The sequence below is a fragment of the Tachyglossus aculeatus genome, chromosome 25 (assembly GCF_015852505.1).
Source record: "Tachyglossus aculeatus isolate mTacAcu1 chromosome 25, mTacAcu1.pri, whole genome shotgun sequence".
NCBI lineage: Eukaryota > Metazoa > Chordata > Mammalia > Monotremata > Tachyglossidae > Tachyglossus > Tachyglossus aculeatus.
In genome coordinates, this window is record NC_052090.1 from 12,007,809 (window position 1) to 12,028,792 (window position 20,984).

Sequence of the window (20,984 nt, forward strand, 5' to 3'; positions counted from 1 at the left end):
TTAGTCCAGTGCTCTGCACACAGTAAGCGCTCAATAAATACGGTTGATGATGATGATGTACATATTTATTACTCTATTTATTTATTTTACTTGTCCATATCTATTCTATTTATTTTATTTGGTTAGTATGTTTGGCTTTGTTCTCTGCCTCCCCCTTTTAGACTGTGAGCCCGCTGTTGGGTAGGGCCTGTCTCTAGATGTTGCCAACTTGGACTTCCCAAGCGCTTAGTCCAGTGCTCTGCACACAGTAAGCGCTCAATAAATATGATTGATGATGATGATGTACATATTTATTACTCTATTTATTTTACTTGTCCATATCTATTCTATTTATTTTATTTGGTTAGTATGTTTGGTTTTGTTCTCTGCCTCCCCCTTTTAGACTGTGAGCCCACTGTTGGGCAGGGCCTGTCTCTCTATATTGCCAACTTGGACTTCCCAAGCGCTTAGTCCAGTGCTCTGCACATAGTAAGCGCTCAATAAATACGGTTGATGATGATGATGTACATATTTATTACTCTATTTATTTATTTTACTTGTCCATATCTATTCTATTTATTTTATTTGGTTAGTACGTTTGGTTCTGTTCTCTGCCTCCCCCTTTTAGACCGTGAGCCCGCTGTTGGGTAGGGACTGTCTCTAGATGTTGCCAACTTGGACTTCCCAAGCGCTTAGTCCAGTGCTCTGCACACGGTAAGCGCTCAATAAATACGATTGATGATGATGTGGGGGGGGGGGGGGGGGCGTGTCGGGCGCGCGCCCCCGCGCGCGCCCCCGCGGCGGCGGCGGCCGGGAGCGCGCCCGCGGGCGGCGGTCACGTGCCCGGGGCGGGGCGGGGCGGAGGGGGAGGAAACAAAGCTGCCAGCTGGCAGCGCCGGGGCACCGCCGCCCTGCACCGACACCGTCCACACCGCCGGCACCAACACCACCGGCAGCAGCAGCAGCAGCAGCAGGTGAGTCCAATCAATCAATCAATCGTATTTATTGAGCGCCTACTGCGTGCAGAGCACCGGACTAAGCGCTTGGAAAGTCCAAGTTGGCAACATAGAGAGACGGTCCCTACCCAACAGCGGGCTCACAGGCTAGAAGGGGGAATCAATCAATCACTCAATCGTATTTATTGAGCGCTTACTGCGTGCAGAGCACCGGACTAAGCGCTTGGGAAGTCCAAGTTGGCAACATATAAAGACGGTCACTACCCAACAGCAGGCTCACAGGCTAGAAGGGGGAATCAATCAATCACTCAATCGTATTTATTGAGCTCTTACTGTGTGCAGAGCACCGGACTAAGCGCTTGGGAAGTCCAAGTTGGCAACATACAGAGACGGTCCCTCCCCAACAGCAGGCTCACAGGCTAGAAGGGGGAATCAATCAATCACTCAATCGTATTTACTGAGCTCTTACTGTGTGCAGAGCACCGGACTAAGCGCTTGGGCAGTCCAAGTTGGCAACATAGAGAGACGGTCCCTGCCCAACAGCGGGCTCACAGGCTAGAAGGAGGAATCAATCAATCAATCGTATTTATTGAGCGCTTACTGCGTGCAGAGCACCGGACTAAGCGCTTGGGAAGTCCAAGTTGGCAACATAGACAGTCCCTACCCAACACGGGGTCACAGGCTAGAAGGGGGAATCAGTCCTTCACTCAATCATGTTTATGGAGCGCTTAATGTGTGCAGAGCACCGTACTAAGCGCTTGGGAAGTCCAAGTTGGCAACATCTAGAGACGGTCCCTACCCAACAGCGGGCTCACAGGCTAGAAGGGGGAATCAATCAATCACTCAATCGTATTTATTGAGCTCTTACTGTGTGCAGAGCACTGGACTAAGCGCTTGGGAAGTCCAAGTTGGCAACATAGACAGCCCCTACCCAACAGCGGGCTCACAGTCTAGGAGGGGGAATCAATCAATCAGTCGTATTTATTGAGCGCTTACTGTGAGCAGAGCACTGGACTAAGCGCTTGGGAAGTCCAAGTTGGCAGCATCTAGAGACGGTCCCTACCCAACAGCGGGCTCACAGGCTAGAAGGGGGGAGACAGAGAACGAAACCGAACGTATTAACAAAATCAAATAAATAGAATAGATATGTACACGTAAAATAAATAAATAAATAGAGTAATAAATACGTACCAACATATATGCAGGTGCTGTGGGGAGGGGAAGGAGGTAAGACGGGGGGATGGAGAGGGGGACGAGGGGGAGCGCCGACTGCGTGCGGAGCATCCATTCAGTCGTATTTATTGAGCGCTTACCGTGTGCAGAGCACTGTGCTAAGCGCTTGGGAAGTCCAAGTTGGCAACATGTAGAGACTGTCCCTACCCAACAGCGGGCTCACAGTCTAGGAGGCCTTCCCAGACTGAGCCCCCTCCTTCCTCTCCCCCTCCATCCCCCCCCGCCTTACCTCCTTCCCTTCCCCACAACACCTGTATATATGTTTGTACGTATTTATTACTCTACATTTGTTTATTTTACTTGTACATATCTATTCTATTTATTTGATTTTGTTAATATGTTTGGTTTTGTTGTCTGTCTACCCCTTCTAGACTGTGAGCCCACTGTTGGGTAGGGACCGACTCTATGTGTTGCCAACTTGGACTTCCCAAGTGCTTAGTACAGTGCTCTGCACACAGTAAGCGCTCAATAAATACGATTGATTGATAGAAGAACTGGACTAAGCGCTTGGAAAACACCGTTCATTCGATCGTGTTGATTGAGAGCTGACTGCGTGCAGAGCACTGTATGCAATTCATATTTATTGAGCGCTGACTGTGTGCAGAGCACTATGCAATTCATTCATTCAGTCGGGTTGACTGAGCGCTGACTGTGTGCGGAGCACTGGACTGAGCGCTTGGGAGAGCATTCATTCGTATTTATTGAGCGCTTATTGTGTGCAGAGCAGTGTCCTAAGCACTTGGGAAGTACAAGTTGGCAACATCTAGAGACGGTCCCTACCCAACAGCGGGCTCACAGTCTAGAAGAACTGGACTAAGTGCTTGGAAAATACCATTCATTCAATCGTATTGATTGAGCGCTGACTGTGTGCAGAGCACTGTGCAATTCATTCATTCAGTCGTATTGACTGAGCGCTGACTGGGTGCGGAGCACTGGACTAAGCGCTTGGGAGAGTACAGTTCATTTGTTCATTCAATCGTATTTATTGAGCGCTTACTGTGTGCAGAGCACTGCACCAAGCGCTTGGTAAGTCCAAGTTGGCAACATCTAGAGACGGTCCCTACCCAACAGCGGGCTCACAGTCTAGAAGAATCAATCAATCGTATTTATTGAGCGCTTACTGTGTGCAGAGCACTGTACTAAGCCCTTGGGAAGTACAAGTTGGCAACATATAGAGACAGTCCCTACCCAACAGTGGGCTCACAGTCTAGAAGAACTGGACTAAGCGCTTGGAAAATACCATTCATTCAATCGTATTGATTGAGCGCTGACTGTGTGCAGAGCACTGTATGCAATTCATTCAGTCGTATTGACTGGGCGCTGTGTGCAGAGCACTGGATTAAGCGCTTGGGAGAGCATTCATTCATTCAATTGTATTTATTGAGCACTTACTGTGTGCACAGCACTGTACTAAGCGCTTGGGAAGTACAAGTTGGCAACATATAGAGACAGTCCCTACCCAGCAGCGGGCTCACAGTCTAGAAGGGGGAGACAGACAACAAAACAAAACATAGTAGTTCATTCAATCGTATTGATTGAGTGCTGACGGTGTGCAGAGCACTAGACTACGCTTAGAAAATACAGTTCATCCAATCGTATTGATTGAGCGCTGACTGTGTGCAGAGCATTGTATGCAATTCATTCATTCAGTCTTATTGACTGAGCGCTGACTGTGTGCGGAGCACTGGACTAAGCACTTGGGAGAGTACAGTTCATTCGTTCATTGTCGTATTGACTGAACGCTGACTGTATGCAGAGCACTGGACTACGCTTGGAAAATACAATTCATTCAATCGTATTGATTGAGCGCTGACTGTGTGTGGAGCACTGGACTAAGCGCTTGGGAGAGTACAGTGCATTAGTTCATTCAATTGTATTGATTGAGCACTGACTGTATGCAGAGCACTGGACTAAGGGCTTGGAAAGAGCAATTCATTCAGTCATATTGATTGAGCGCTGACTGTGCGGAGCACTGGACTAAGCGCTTGAGAGAGTACAATTCATTCATTCATTCAACCGTATTGATTGAGCGCTGACTGTGCAGAGCACTGGACTAAGCGCTTGGGAAGGACAATTCGTTCATTCATTCAACCGTATTGATTGAGCGCTGACTGTGTGGAGCACTGGACTAAGCGCTTGGGAGAGTACAGTGCGTTCATTCAATCGTATTGATTCAGCGCTGATTGTGCAGGGCACTGGACTACGCACTTGGGAAGGACAATTCATTCGTTCAATCATTGATTGAGCAATGACTTGCGGAGCACTGGACTAAGCGTTTGGGAGAGTACAGTTCGTTCATTCATTCAATCGTATTGATTGAGCGCTGACTGTGTGCGGAGCACTGGACTAAGCGCTTGGGAAGGACAATTCATTCATTCAGTGATATTGATTGAGCGCTGACTATGTGCGGAGCACTGGACTAAGCACTTGGGAAGGACAGGTTGGCAACAGAGATGGTCCCCACCCAAAGACGGGCTCGGAGTCCGGCGGCTCCCTCCGCCCCGGGGCCCTGCAGCGGGCACCTTGGCCGAACACCGGCCAGAACTGGCCGTGGGCGCCGTGTGGGGCACCGACTGGGTCCAACCTCATCATTCTGTTGATTTATATCAATGCCTGGGTACTGGCATCCATGTGTCTGTGTGTGTCCCCCCCACTAGAAGCCCGTTGTGGGCAGGGGTGGTCTCTCTTCACTGCTGTGTTGTACTTACCAAACGCTTAGTACGGTGTTCTGCACACAGTAAGCGCTCAATAAATATGAACGAATGCCCCTTCCCCCTCTCTCTCCCTCCTCTTCCCCGGTGGCCTGCACTCTGACCGGCCCCAGCTGGGTTTGTGATGGAGATGCCTTAAGCCACTTACCCTCCTCGACAGGGTGTCCAGCTGGGTGTCCGGCCATCCTACCAAGTCCCGGGGGGGAGCTGGATGGGCTCTGTCCATGCAGGCCTGCAGCATCGCCCCCAGGAGCGAAAGAGAAAGTGGGTGTGCCAGAGCTCTGGGCCCTTCTCTTTTCGCCGGTGAGCTCTTCGTGGGCAGGGATTGGCACCCTTTATGGCTGCATTGGACTTTTCCAAGCCCTTAGTACAGTGCTCTGCACACAGTAAGCGCTCAGTAAATACAACTGAATGAATGAACTCCCTATAGCGCAGTTGCGATTGAGGAGCATAGAAGGGCACGGGGCAGAAAAGGTTGGAAACTGAGCTTTTTGTGTGCCAGGCGGCAACCCAGCACTCAGCCGGAAAAAGGGGACTGAACAGAGAGCTGGTCCAGCAGGATTCTAGGTTTTGTCCAACCTTTATGCCTCCTCTTGGACCAGACCCCCTTGGGCAAGAAAAAGAAAACCCAAACCAGTAGTTGGGGACAGGGTGGGGGCATTAAGATTCAGAAGGGGGGTTCGGGTTTGGATCCTGTTGGATAAGAACTCTGCATCCTCGTCCCCTGGCCTGCTCCTCGGGCATCTCTAGGCTGAAACCTGTTCTGTGGAGCTGGAGTCCGGAGAAGACTGGTCTGCAGAGCTTGGAATGCATGACGTGATTCATTTCTGAAAAAGGAATGGGTTAAAACCTTAAGCCAATGCACTGCTGTGGCAGCAGGCTGCCCCACCCTTGATTTCATTAGCATAGTTTCGGTCCCCTGGGCCAGCCTCGTTCCACCCTCAGGTGGCCTTGGTCGCCCTGGGCTGGCCTCAGTGTCCCTGAGCCAGCCTCGGTCTCCCTGGGCCATCTTTGGACAAGGGATATTCTCCACAGGACTGGCATGGAGCTCTCACCTGGCTCGGATGCAGCCGGCCAGACAACGTCAGGGACATGCCTTGTGTCCATTGCCAGTCCATCTCGGACTCTGGAAGGGAGCAAGCAGTGTGTGTGTCAGCAGGTGTTGAAATGACTAGCCATATGTAGTGCTGGGAAGTTTCAGGGGAATGTTTCACATCCACATTGGGTAACTTAAGATCTAGGATCTTGTGTTGGAAATGCAAAGCCTTGGGGAAAACCAAGGGCTGGGGGGCTGGCTTGCCCCCCAAGGTGGGTGAGGGGAAGATGATTGAGTAGCAGCTGCCCCATGTAGCAGACCACGGTCTCCCCGGGCAGCAGGAACCGGGGCAGATCCGTCAGCGGAACTTCCCCTTGCTCCATCCAAAGGAGGAAACACACCACGGTATTTTGCATCATCCCCCTGCAGCCCAATGCTGTCTTGAACACCGCAGTTCCCTTGAGAAGCATCCAATTCCTGCATCGTTGTTAGGGGAGATGCGTTCAAAACTTTAATTCAAGGCGATGACTAATGTTAAGGTTTCCTCTTGCCAGGGAACGCACCCAAGGCTGGCAGGCTGGTGAATCAGCATGCTGTACTCTCCTTGCATGGGAAGTAATTACCACTTGGGGTGTACACACACACACACACACACACACACACACACACACACACACACACACACACACACACACACACACACACACACACACACACACACACACACACACACACACACACACACACTCTCACTCACTCACTCACACATGCCAGACTCATCAGGAAGCTGCAACTTTAATCTCTGAGGTAACATCTCTGTCACAACCCTAGTCTACCTCTTTCTTGTACCTCTCACCTGTTAATCATTTCGGGAGACATGGAATTCCAGGTGGAAACATTTTCCTTCACTCGGTTTCAGTGAATGAGAACCACAGACAAGTTGTATGATAAGCTGAAGAGCATTGCTTTTTGAATGTCATTAGATTTGTGGTATTGCTTCAGGCCCATAAATAAGCTTGTGAAGAAATGTCATAAATGAAACCGAGGCATAGAGTAAAGTCCGGAGCTACGGGAAAACGTGTTTATCTGTTGGGCCAGGGCGTTGGGAGCTGCCGAAAATAGAAATGGTTTCTGAAGTACAACCAGTTAGAGGAACTCTGTGGTAGGCCTGAATGGGCTGAAGTTCCGGGGCTCTTCTTTAACCATTCCAGGTCTGACTCATGTGCAACACGGTTCTGCCTCAACACACTTTCCTCTTTAAGTGAGCCCCATTTGAATTCTGGGAGCGCCTAGTACAGTGCAGGGCACACAGTAAGCACTCAGTATTATTGAATGAGTGGAAGGGAAGGGATCATACTTCTATGGTCCTGTATCCTGTGTGCTACTGAGACTTGCAGTTCCAGAAGGACTTGCAAAGCATTGCACAAGTCTGGTGTCCACAATTCTCATCTCCCCTTTTTCTTCATCCATTCCCCATCATGCCTGATTTCAGGAAGCCTGAAATGTGCCAGGGGTGGTTGGGTGGGGGGGTCAGGGCAGAGGGAGGAGAAAAAGAGATAGAAGGCGCCATCCTCTTGGGAAGCAGCGTGGCCTAATGGAAAGAACATGGGCCTGGGAATCAAGGGACCTGGGTTCCTATCTTGACCCTGCCAGTTGCTTGCTGTGTGTCCTTAGGCAAGTCATTTAACTTTTCTGTGCCTCAGTTTCCACAGTTGCAAAATGGGGATTGAATCCTACTCCCTCGTACCTTGAAATGTAAGCCTCAGGTGGGACAGGGACTGTGTCCAACCTGATTATGTATATATATATATATACATTATGTATATATGTATGTATATATATATATATAGTGTATATATGTGTATATGTATATATGTTTGTACATATTTATTACTCTATTTATTTATTTTACTTGTACATATCTATTCTATTTATTTTATTTTGTTAGTATGTTTGGTTTTGTTCTCTGTCTCCCCCTTTTAGACTGTGAGCCCACTGTTGGGTAGGGACTGTCTCTATATGTTGCCAATTTGTACTACCCAAGTGCTTAGTACAGTGCTCTGCACATAGTAAGTGCTCAATAAATATGATTGATGATGATGATGATGATTATTTTGTAGCTGCTCCACCATTTAGAACAGTGCTTGGTGCATTGTAAGTGCTAAACACATATAATAATAAATAATAATAATAATAATAATAATGATAATGGCTTAATGGAGATAGCGCGGGCCTGGGAGTAAGAGGACCTGGGTTCTAATTCCAGCTCTGCCACTTGCCTACCATATGACTTCTGCCAAGTCACGTAAACTTCTCCGTGCCTCCATTACCCCATCTGTAAAATGGGGATTAAATCCTACTCCCGTCTACTCAGGCCATGCGCCCCATGAGTCCATTATGGACAGGGACTGTGTCTGGCTTGATTACTTGAATCCACCTTAAGAAGCAGTGTGGCCTAATGGATAGACCATAGGCCTGGGAATCAGAAGGACCTGGGTTTTAGTCCTGGCTCTGCCACTTGTCTGCTGAATGACCTTGGTCAAGTCATTCATCAAGCCTCAGTTGCCTCATCTGTAAAATGGGAATTAAGACTGTGAGACTCTTGAGGTACCTGATTACCTTCTATCTACCCCAGTGCCTAGTACAGTGTTTAAGAAGTGCCATAAAAAATTATATTCTAGCCCAAAGTACAGCATCTTAACAGATACTGTTTTTTTTTAAAGCCTCTTTCCCTTGTTCCAGCCCAACACAGCCCTTAGGCAATTGCCAGACCAGGCAAGATTCTGGCTTTCAATCAGTATTAGTTTTCTTGAAACATTGCTCCACTCTCTTTAAATAATAATAATAATAATAATAATGGCATTTATTAAGCGCTTACTATTGCAAAGCACTGTTCTAAGCACTGGGGAGGTTATAAAGTGATCAGGTTGTCCCACGGGGGGGCTCACAGTCTTAATCCACATTTTACAGATGAGGTAACTGAGGCACAGAGAAGTTGTAACTTGCCCAGAGTCACACAGCTGACAATTGGCAGAGCTGAGATTTGAACCCATGACCTCTGACTCCAAAGCCCGTGCTCTTTCCACTGAGCCACGCTGCTTCTCAGTGTTTTTCCACTGAAAGGCATCAGACAGGCTTTAGATGGGAAGCACTACCCTTCCTAGCTGCTTTTCTTTTACCCAGTGATTTGCAGAGACCAACATAACTTTTGCAGTAGTGTTCTCCCTGGCCTCCTTTCTATGTTCAGAAAGCAGCCAGGAACAGCAGGGTTGCTTTGGGTACCTGTTGAGGACCATCCTTTGGACTCCCTGCTCCAGAGGCTGACCCACCATCTTCCTTGTATTTGTGCTTAGGGTGAATGCCCCCCTCTGTGGGGAAAAAAGAAACATTTTTCTGAGTTAAAAAGCACTTCAGTGGTCCTGAGCAACAGGTTGAGAGAAACTATAAAACTTGAGAAAATGTTGAAGAACTGGAAGGAAATAGTATTTAACTTGACATACCCATGCCATTTGAGAACTAGCTTTTAAACAGCATTTACTAAGAGGTCCTACTTAAGTTTTTTGGGTTTTTTTCTAACATTGTAACCTGGTATTCAAAAATCTTTTTTTTTTCTTCCAGCCTCTTCCATCATATCTCTTAAATCCAGTAAAAATCGTGAACACCAATTGGCCAGCTGGTGAGTTCCCAAACATCATTTTTCTTCCCCCAAATGGATTGGTCCAATTTTTAGCTTTACATAAGTGGGATTGGAGTAGCTTCTTGTTGGCATGGCCATTCACTGTAGTCCCAGCAGCCCAAGGAGATTCACTGCATATGCCTAGTAGTGCCACAGTCCCCTCACCATTCATTCATTCAGTCGAATTTATTGAGCGCTTACTGTGTGCAGAGTACTGTACTAAATGCTTGGGGAAAGTACCACACTCCTACCACCCCCCGTGACCCCATCCCTTGCCTAAAACAGGGCAAGAGGCAAGTGGGCAGAGAAGACTTGTTTGTCTAAATCTAGTAGTGATCAGCTTTATCCAGAACCTGATGTAGCTTCCTCACTAAACCCTAGACATGCGCTTATGCTGGATCTTAGCACGTGTCATGTGCTGGTGAGACAGACATAACCATTAGATTTGGGAAGATGAAAAGTGCTAATAACCTCGCATTACCTCATTCTTGTCACCTTAGAGTCACCTTATTTGTCAGCTAGCTTAAATGATGGACCTGGCACATTCTAGTATATAATATGGGTGAGATTGAATGTGTTCCGCTCTGATCATCATGTAGCCCTAAATCTTTCTCCGTTGAAAATCCCTGCAGCAGGGGACTGTTTGTTGGTTGAAAGATGTATTAGTCTCGGGTTTTCTTGGTAAGTTGCAAAGAGTTACAGATTTAAAATAGCTGATAAATGCCACGTTGATAAGTATCCTCAGCTAAAAACTGGGTTCTCAGCCTGTAGTTTTTCATAATTTTCTTGATCCATGTCTTATCCATGACCATGGATACTGGCCATGAGTGAATGAATTGGGACATCAGATTGGACACCAAAGAATATGCTTAGCTCACAGGTTTGGTCCTCGATTCTAAATTTGAAGATCAGCTCTTTTTGTAGAGTTTAATTCACGGCTGCATCCGTTTGGGTAACAGGTTCAGAAAATAATAGTGTGGCTGTGTTCTGTTGGGCGTTGCTATTGCTTGGCACTAGTCTGGCATTCCCTCCTTTGTGAGTCCTCACAGCTGAATCTGTCAGTTTGGAAAATACACACATGCACACAATACACAGGGTTTGCAACTGTTGTAAACGTAGTTGATAACATTGCATTTGTGTGTGCCCTGTGCCAAGACCCTCAGCCTCAAAGCACATGTGACAGGACCTATAAATAAAAGCTCATTTTTTGAAAGACAGGCATTCTGCCCATTCCTTGACATGCATCCATTTTGTCCAGTCCCTTCTCATTCGAGGGTTGGACCCTGTCCTATCTACTTCTCATCAATTCTCAAAAAAAAAAAATAGAACCCAGGAGTTGGGGGAAAGCAAAACCTAAAATCCTTGCTCTGAGAGTGTTCAATTGAGGATCAAGCCAGTAGACAGGGTAGTTGTGTCTGGTGATGCTGTTGTGACTTGTGTTTTGCGTCCTCCCTACCAACCTCTTACAAATGCCTTTTCTCTATGTTCAGGGAGGGAGAAGAGGAACCTAATTCCCCACCATTTCAGATGCACCCTCCTGCCCCACTGTAAACACACTAACCTCCTCTCCCTAGAAGCTAGTGGGGATTTGGTGAAAGTGCCCTGCAGTTAGCATTTAGCATATGCTCCAGGCTTCTCTCCTGGCCCAAAAGCAATGGCAGACGACAAACCTGTGGCTTGGGTTAAGCTGTTTTTCCAAGACTCACTGACTGGACTGAATTGCTATATTTTGGGTAGAAGCCAGTCTTAAAAGTAGCTCCAAGTCATGCTTGCAGCCTGTAGTGAATGAATTCATTTATTTTCCACAGTAGAAAAGCTTTAGGAAAAGACTTTGGCCTGGTTGGCATGGTCATAAGCACTCAAATAATTTTCTCCTTCATGAGACCAAGGCTTGCCTTGATCAGTTCTGGAAAAATCCAAGCACCCTCTACCCTCTAGAGCCCCCACATTGGCAGGAAATCTGTGGCTCGGTCTGCTCCAGATTCACTGAATGCGTGCCCAGACCAAACTGTCTGGGATTCACTTCCCTGGGAGATGGAGTGAGTATTTCAGGGAGTGGGTGGTAAGAAAGGACAGAGGATGTAGCTTGAAGGCAGTTACCACAGAGTGGCTGTATCGCAGGCATTAGACCCCGGGCCTGAAACCCCTATGCCACTGGTGCTTGAGTGGCACTGAATGTCTGAGCCTAGCCAGAACCAACTGGGTTCAGCTTGGTGCCAACCCAACTCAATCCCCAGGCTCAAGGATTGCTCTGGAATTTTATGCTTGTCTGAGGCAGAGTAGATGGACACTAGTCTGTTTAGGCAGGGGAAGTTACTTTAAGGATCGGCAGAAATGTAGATCAGATAACAGTTCGAGAAACAACATGGTCTAATGGAAAGAGGGCCTGAAAGTCGGAGGACTTGGGTTTTAATCTTGGCTCTGCCACATCCCTGCTATGTGATCTCGGACAAGTCACTTAACTTCTCTCTGCCTCAGTTTCCTCATCTGTAAAATGGGGATTAGATCCTACTCCCTCCTACTTAGACTGTGAGCCCCATGTTTGAAAGGGACTGAATCCAACCTGATTATCTTGTACCTACCCCAGCATTTAGTGCAGTGCGAGCAGCGTGGCTCAGTGGAGAAGAGCACGGGCTTTGGAGTCAGAGGTCATGGGTTTGAATCCTGGCTCCGCCACATGTCTGCTGTGTGACCTTGGGCAAGTCACTTAACTTCTCTGAGCCTCAGTTACCTCATCTGTAAAATGGGGATTAAGACTGTGAGCCCCATGTGGGACAACTTGATCACCTTGTATCCACCCCCAGCGCTTAGAACAGTGCTCTGCACATAGTAAGCGCTTAACAAATGCCATCATTGTCATTATCATTATTATCATATAGTAGGTGCTTAACAAATACATTATTGTCATTATTATTATTTATCATTGTGATATTTGTAACCAGCTTTTGCTTTGGTCTGGCTTTCACCAAAGCCACTTTAAACCATGCATTTGCTTCCAGGATACTCTGCTTTGTATTTTGGGCAAATCTATCTAAGGGAAGGACTCAGGTAACCCCTCAGATGAAATGAAGAAGGAGCAGAAGTGCACACACCTCAGTTTTGTTCCCTGGTGGAAGAAGCGACTCATTAAAATAATTTACTGTGCCTATGTAGAAGGCAGGGAAGGTCCCAGACTTTTGGCTAGCAATACATTTCACTTCGCACCCCTTTTTCCCAGAGCACAGAGGTGGCCTCAGCAAGGAAGAGCCAGGGGAATAAGTGCCCCAGATATCTGGCCAGAGGGACATGAGAGGTTGTGCAGATGGGCACTTGTGAAGAGTAGTGAAGGAGGTGGGGAAGGAGAGAGCCAGGTAGGAGAGCTTGATGGCTCCTCTCCTCCCTCAGCAGTATTACTTGGGGTAAGCTGGGAGTCAATCAATCAATCAATTAATCGTATTTATTGAGCGCTTACTGTGTGCAGAGCACTGTACTAAGCACTTGGGAAGTACAAGTTGGCAACATATAGAGACAGTCCTTACCCAACAGTGGGCTCACAGTCTAGAAGGGGGAGACAGAGAACAAAACCAAACATATTAACAAAATAAAATAAATAGAATAAATAGAATAGAGAAGCTCTAAAGACCAGAAGGAACTAGATTCTAATTCCAGCTCTGCTGCTTTCCTGCTGTGTGACCTTGGGCAAGTCACTTATCTGTGCCTGTTACCTCATCTGTAAATCTGTAAAATGGGGATTAAGACTGTGAGCTCCATGTTGGACCAGGATTGGGTCCAACCTGATTACTGTGTATCTACCCCAGCACTTAGTACAGTGCTTGGCACACAGTAAGCATTTAACAAATACCCTATTTAAAAAAAAAGAGAAAGGGAGAGGCAGAAGCTGCAGGAGTAATGGGAGCAAGAAAGAGTTTGGCTTGGGGAGTGAACACTTTTCCCACTGTCCTATGAAATTTCCCATAGAGTGCTCTAACTTCTGGCTCTTGTCCCTTCTTTAATAATAATAGTAATGGCATTTATTAAGCACTTACTATGTGCAAAGCACTGTTCTCAGTACCGGGGAGGTTACAAGGTAATCAGGTTGTCCCACGGGGGGCTCACAGTCTTAATCCCCATTTTACAGATGAGGTAACTGAGGCACAGAGAAGAGAAGTGACTTGCCCAAAGTCACACAGCTGACAAGTGGCAGAGCTGGGATTTTAACCCATGGCCTCTGACTCCAAAGCCCGTGCTCTTTCCACTGAGCCACGCTGCTTCTCTAGGCAAGGTAGGAGCCATTCCAGGGCTCTCACTTTGGCTTCTGGGCAGGAAGAGGAGAAGCAGAGTGCCTAACAAAGTTTCTAATTCCTTCTGGCCTGGGCAGTCGAGGATTTGGTCTTGAAACTTCACCCTGTGCCCTGAAGTTGATCCCTTAATTGCTCTGGGCTAGCCGAGATCTGGCTCTGCTGTTTTAAAACTATTAATTCCCCAGGAAAATTATCCCTTAAAATCATTACTGCTGAGTATATACCATATGGAAAAATCACCTGAATTACATTACTTTATTTTCTAGAACTTATTAATGCAACTACCTAAACAGAAGTTTCTCCGGATTGCTCCTCCAGCCCACCATTCCCAACTGCAATATATTTCATTTATTAAAACAGCACACTGCTAATTTAGAGCTTTAGTCCACAGTTTTTCCTTGTAGTGATGGCACAAGATGAATGGTTTGGATTTAAATATTGATTTGGGTGTCTCGTTTCTGATCTCCCAATCCCCACAGATAGACTCCTTTGTTTCCTATCCTTATGAAAATGATAAATAGCCACTTAATAATCCAAGAAATATCCTTTCTTATGCCAGGAGAGCCTCATGCGATTGCCTGAGGGAGTTATGAAGAAGATAAGCCATTTCTGGTCATAACAAAGGGAATTAATTCTATCTTTGAATGGAGATTAAAGTTTATTAAAGACCACATTCTCTCACACTTTAGAGCTATTAAATAAAACAAACTCCCAAACGGTGTAGCCTAGGACAAGATAGGTTTTATCCAAGAGGATACATTTCTTAGCCTGAGTAAAGAGGTATAAAATTTGAAACCAGTGCAACAGTCAGCAGATTGTTTTCAAAAGAATAAGATGTCCCTTTTTCTATATTAAACTGCTTGCTCACATTTTATTTAGTGTCTTTCATAAGGGTCATTAATCGGGTAGAAAACACAGACTCTCATTATCCCCTATCTGGATTTAATGCTGTACAACAGGCAATTTCAGACTTGGTTAGAAGAACTTGTTGAAAATAAATTCCTTGGCCCGTAGAATCTTTGCCTTATGAGCCATAATCAAATTATATTTTCAAGTCAAATTATTTCTGTCTCACTCAGGAGTATTCCAGTTTAATAGTAGCAAAGATTCTAAAAAGGAAATCATCTGACTAGTAGCAACTCGTTGAAACTGGTCATTGTCAACGTTATCTTTTACAGGGCTTCCTTCTTATATAAGGGTGTCCTTTTAAATTGGCCTTTTGTTATGCACAACAAGGCTGTCTCTACAGAGAATGAAAACAGTAACCATCCCTATTCAGTAGGAGAGGGAGGTTTTAATTTGTTAGTGTACAGTCTTACTCTGAAGAAGATTTTTTTAAAATGGTATTTAAGTGTTTATTATGTGTCAGGCACTGCACTAAGCTCTGAGATAGATACAAACTAATCAGGTTGGACATAGTCCATGTCCCACATAGGGTTCACAGTCATAATCCCCATTTTACAGATGTTGACTGTGGCGCAGAGAAGTGAAGTGACTTGCCCAAGGTCGCACAGCAAACAAGTGGTGGAGCTGGAATTAGAACTCAGGTCCTCTGACTCACAGGCCGTTCTGAAATGAAAGGATAGTACAACTACTTTATTCCCAACTCCTTAACTAGGTAAAGAACCAGAAGGGGTTGGTGGGAGGGGAACCCTTCCAAACACAGGTTGAATACTAGGAGAAGCAGCATGGCTCAGTGGAAAGAGCCCGGGCTTGGGAGTCGGAGGTCATGGATTCAAATCCTGGCTCTGCCAATTGTCAGCTCTGTGACTTTGGGCAAGTCACTTAACTTCTCTGTGCCTCAGTTACCTCATCTGTAAAATGCGGATTAAGACTGTGAGCCCCACGTGGGACAACCTGATCACCTTGTAACCACCCCAGCGCTTAGAATAGTGCTTTGCACATAAGTACTTAATAAGTGCCATCATTATTATTATTATTATTACTAGACCAGTGACACTGGTGCCAGCTATTGCGGTACAACTCCATGATGGACTAGCTTGTTCGTTTATTCAGTCGTATTTATTGAGTGCTTACTGTGTGCAGAGCACTGTACTAAGCGCTTGGGAAGTACAAGTCGGCAACATATAGAGATGGTCCATACCCAACAATGGGCTCACAGTCTAGAAGGGGGAGACAGACAACAAAACATATCGACAGGTGTCAAAATCGTCAAAAGAAATAGAATTATAGCTGAATGCACATCATTAACAAAATAAATAGAATAGTAAATATGTACAAGTAAAATAGAGTAATAAATCTATACAAATATATACAAGTGCTGTGGGGAGGGGAAGGAGGTAGGGCAGAGGGGGATGGGGAGGAGGAGAGGAAAAAGGGGGCTCAGTGTGGGAAGGCCTCCTGGAGGAGGTGAGCTCTCAGTAGGGCTTTGAAGGGAGGAAGAGAGCTAGCTTGGTGGATGTGTGGAGGGAGGGCATTCCAGGCCAGGGGAAGGACGTGGGCCGGGGGTCGACAGTGGGACAGGCGAGGACGAGGCACAGTGAGGAGGTGAGTGGAGGGTGCAGGCTGGGCCGTAGAAGGAGAGAAGGGAGGTGAGGTAGGAGGGGGCAAGGTGATGGACAGCCTTGAAGCCAAGAGTGAGGAGTTTTTGCTTGATTCGTAGGTTGACAGTCAGCCACTGGAGATTTTTGAGGAGGGGAGTAACATGCCCAGAGCATTTCTGTACAAAGATTATCCGGGCAGCAGAGTGAAGCTTGCTGTGGGCAAGGAATGTGTCTACCAACTCTGTTATATTGTTCTCTCCCAAGCACTTAGTATGATGCTCTACACACAGTATATGTTCAAAAAATATGATTGAATGATGGTCTTCTGTCATAAATGACAGATGGGCCTCAGTCCTCTCACTTCCAGGATTGGAAGATTTAAGGACTGGGAACCTACGCAAATAACTAAAACCCTCTTCTTTCCCATTCCTCGTATACCCAGATGGACTTAATAGTTTTAATGATGATGAGTTTTTCTTTGCAACCTAGTGTTATTCTTTTATGTGAGGCTACAAACTGTAACTACTGTCTTGTAAACACTACGTCCCATGACACTAAGGGTAGTTGGTTTCCTTTTGTTTTAGAATATAGAAGGTGACACCTTTTAAGCAGCCCCAAGTGCTAAGTGCTACTTTGCCTCAAATTATTGGCAAGCAGCTAATTGACATCTCTGATTCTAACCGTAGCACGTCTCTGGGGACAAGGGGGACAAAATGTAACTGTATATGCTTAAGATCCAGTTAAATTGAAGTAGATACCATATGAAGAATAAATGGACTCAAATATTTCAAGTTGGCAGGAGGAGAAAGGAAAAGGGTAGTGGGGAAAAGGAAGCAAGTGAAGCAGCTCTAGACGAACCTGGCAGATTGTGCGGTGGTGGACATTTCTAATTCTCCTGCAGCATTTGCAAGTACTTGAAAGATGTCACATGAGCAAATACTTGAGAGATGTCACTTGAGCAGATGGAATCTTCAAGTTTTTGAAGGGCAGAATGGTCCAGGCTTATGAAGCAATCCCTCTCCCATCCACTCCTTAGTAATGATAATATTAATAATAATTGCGGTATTTAAGTGCCTACTGAGTTCCAGGCATTGTACTATGCCCTGGGGTGGATATAGGCAAATCGGGTTAATTGTAGTCCTTGTCCCCCCTTGAGACTCACAGTCTTGATCCCCATTTTACAGATGAGGTGACTGAGGCACAGAGAAGTGAAGTGACTTGCCCTGTGTCACTTGTGACACAAGTGCTAATGTCTTTATTTTGCAGGAATACTTTCAGCACTTTGTATTTACTCCCAGACCCTGGTATTGGTGAAGAGAGCCAGACAGGATATTAAACTGTTCAGCCACTCACCTCAGGACATGAAGGAGAGGATTGACACAGCTACTAATCACGTGTGTTTAGTGAGTGCTTACTATGTGCTGAGAGTACTGTACTAAGTGCTTGGGAGAGCACAGTGCAGCAGAGTTTGCTGAAAAATTTCCTGCTCTCAATGAGCTTGCAGTCTATACTGCAGTTAGTGCCTGTTTGTTTCCTTTTCTCAGTTCCTATTCTCTCACTCCCCTCTTCATCACACTGATTTCCTCCTTTCATTTATTCGGCCCCCCTTCAGCCCCACAAGCACTTATGTACATATCTGTAATGTATTTATTTAAATGTCTGTCTCCCCCTCAGAGTCGTTTTAGGCAGGGAATGTGTCTGTTATATTGACTCTCCCGAGCAGTTAGTACAGTGCTCTGCACACAGTCAGCGCTCAATAAATACAATTGATTGATTCCAATTAGCCTTTTCTAAAAAATGACTCCCACTTCCTCCAGTGACCTTTGGTAGGACTGCGAGTGGCTGTCTTCTGAGCAATAGAACTTCAGGTGGGGTAGACTTTTACCCAGGCTTTTTTTGGGCAGGCTATTTCTGTGCCCGAGAGCTCTGGTCCTGTTTGCCTGAAGCATGTTTCTGCCAACGGGGCATGGTCACGTGGAAGAAAGATGACGTATTGAGTTTAAAATAGGAGGGGTGGAGGGACAAAAGTACCTAAATGAGCACAGAGGGGTCCGAGAGCCCCACTTAGCTCTGTGCCCCTGATGTGGAGGAAAATATGGGGCTCTGGGTAAAGAAGTCAACCCTAATTTAACCTACTCTTCCCAGAAGTGACCTCTGGCCAAACAGGGGCTGAAGGGATTGAACTGAGGTTGAATTGCCCAGTAGTCAGTCAGTCAGTCCATCCGTCCTTCCTGTCTTTGGAGATTCATGATTTCTGGAGAGTTGGTGATTTCTGGTCGTTGTTAGTCCATGTGACAGTGCTTGGGTTTCGACAGTTTCTACAGTGAGGTTAGGCTAGCCTGTGCTTAGTATACTGTCATCACCCATTCCTTTAAAGGTCCACAGACACTAGAGAAATTCAGTACAAACAGCTATTCTGTTACAAGAGGTTACAGTTTTTCAAAATCCTGAATTGGTGTCCAGTACCTTGTGGGTGTGCACACATCGTTTCTTGCTACCCCAAGGCAGGCTGCACCCAAACAGACTTGCGTTGTCAGACGAATGTTTCCTAATTCCCTGAAAATGTTCTAGTCAAAACATGCAGTGAAAATGCATGTGAACTCAAATCTGAGTATATTTTTTTAAATGGGTGTATTTCCATCAGGCCAACACACGTACAGTTTGAGGACTTGAAATAGCTTCCCCAGCCTGATTTTTTGTGTATAATTCAGTAACCTAATTTTAGAAAAGACTTAGGCTAGCCACTCATTTCTCACTGATGCATTTACTGAGCACTGATTAAACTTTGTGCGTTCTTGGAAAAGGATTGCAATAACCTCCACGGACCACATGGAACACAAAAAAAAGCAGCTTAATGATTGTGAAATATTGACTGGCATACTGAGTCTTCTGAGACTTGGGAATGGTGAGAACAGTTGTGACCTTGCATACTTTCAAAAAGCAGTATTTTTGTCTTTTGTATCTCTACTGCAAGCTCAAAACCAACTGGTCAGGCAATGGGGCCTTTCCTCCTCCTGCCCCTGTGAGTGAACTTCATCTTCTCTCTGAGAACAAACCCAATGGAACTTCTGGGTCAGGGTGCCCTGCCAACTTACAGTAATGACAGTGACTTTCTGTCACTGCCATATTTAGATTTGGATGGATTCCCTCCATCCTCTCACCTCCTCCTCATAGTCTTCCCCATTGTTCCTTCCCTTCATTTTCCTGAGATGACCAAACCTCCTGGGTGGCCTTTGAACTCCTCAAAATCATGGCAGAGTGGCCTAGGGGAGCCCAGGGGTCGGGTGATGCAGGTTCTAATCCTGCCTTTGCCCCTTGCCTGCTTTGTGATCTCGTTCAAGTCCCATAGCTTCTCTGTGCCTCAGTTTCCTCATCACCGAAGGGTGTGGATTTGGCTACTTCAATGTTGGAACGTAGCAGCCCTGACAACACACCTGCTGGGAAATGCAGTAGAGCTACACTATTGAATCCCCTCTCCCTGCAGTTATAAGAGGGGAAGTTGTGGACAGGGAATGTGTCTACCAACTCTGTTATATTGTTATAATGTGCTCTCCCAAGCACTCAGTACAGTGCTCTGCACACAGTAAGCACTCAGTGAATACTATTGATTGATTGATAGATACCTAGGATGCCAGGATGCTGCATCACCTAAATTCTGGAGTAGTGGACAGTAGGAGTTAATGTAGATAGGCTGGTGCTTCTTCCAGCCCTTTAACTGCCCCCCTTCCCCACTCCCCCTGGTCCCTAAGAATGTTTGTGATATGGCCAGAGGGGGCAACTTAGCCTTGAAACTCATCATCATCAATCATCAATTGTATTTATTGAGCGCTTACTATGTGCAGAGCACTGTACTAAGCGCTTAGCACTGTGCCTGTGTCATCAGCCCATCAGGCTAGTGACATGCCATCAGGAGATCAGCATAGTGGGATGTAGGCAGTATTCCTGGAATATTGAAACAATGCAACAGCAGAGACTGGGAGAAGGCACCCCTGTTCACAGAGTCAGGAGACTCTTTTTAGGAATTGTTTCTGTTCCATCCTAAATCTGTCCAGGTGACAGGAGATGAGTCTCCAGGTAATAATGATGGCATTTGTTAAGCGCTTACTCTGTGCAAAGCACTGTTCCAAGCGCTGGGGGAGTTACAAGGTGATCAGGTTGTCCCACGTGGGGCTTACAGTCATCCCCCGTGAGCCCACTGTTGGGTAGGGACTGTCTGTATATGTTGCCAATTTGTACTTCCCAAGCGCTTAGTACAGTGCTCTGCACATAGTAAGCGCTCAATAAATACGATTGATGATGATGATGATCCCCATTTTACAGATGAGGTAACTGAGGCTCCGAGAAGTTAAGTGACTTGCCCAGGGTCACACAGCAGACATGTGGTGGAGCCGGGATTCGAACCCATGACCTCTGACTCCAAAGCCCGTGCTCTTTCCACTGAGCCACACTGCTTCTCTATAGGTGGGTGTGACCCATAGGTCACAGCCGCAAACTGTTCGTACCACAGACCTCGGAACTGAATGCTGTATTCGTGGCGGTACCTGAGACCTATAGGTGGAAGGCGAAACCTGTTCTGTCAGGTCCTTTCACCTCAGCCTTGTAGAATGAT

The 20,984-nt window shown here is 46.2% G+C and overlaps 1 protein-coding gene across 1 annotated transcript in view; it reads left to right on the forward strand.

The window, feature by feature from the left end:
• Nucleotides 1-884: 884 nt before the first annotated feature.
• The window catches only part of MAPRE2 (microtubule associated protein RP/EB family member 2), a 131,830-nt gene continuing 111,730 nt past the window's right edge, over nt 885-20,984 (forward strand). Inside the window, exons 1-2 of the mRNA XM_038766418.1 lie at nt 885-953; nt 9,534-9,591. The gene's annotated coding sequence lies outside the window, so the exon portion shown is untranslated. The remainder of the gene's footprint in view (nt 954-9,533; nt 9,592-20,984) is intronic.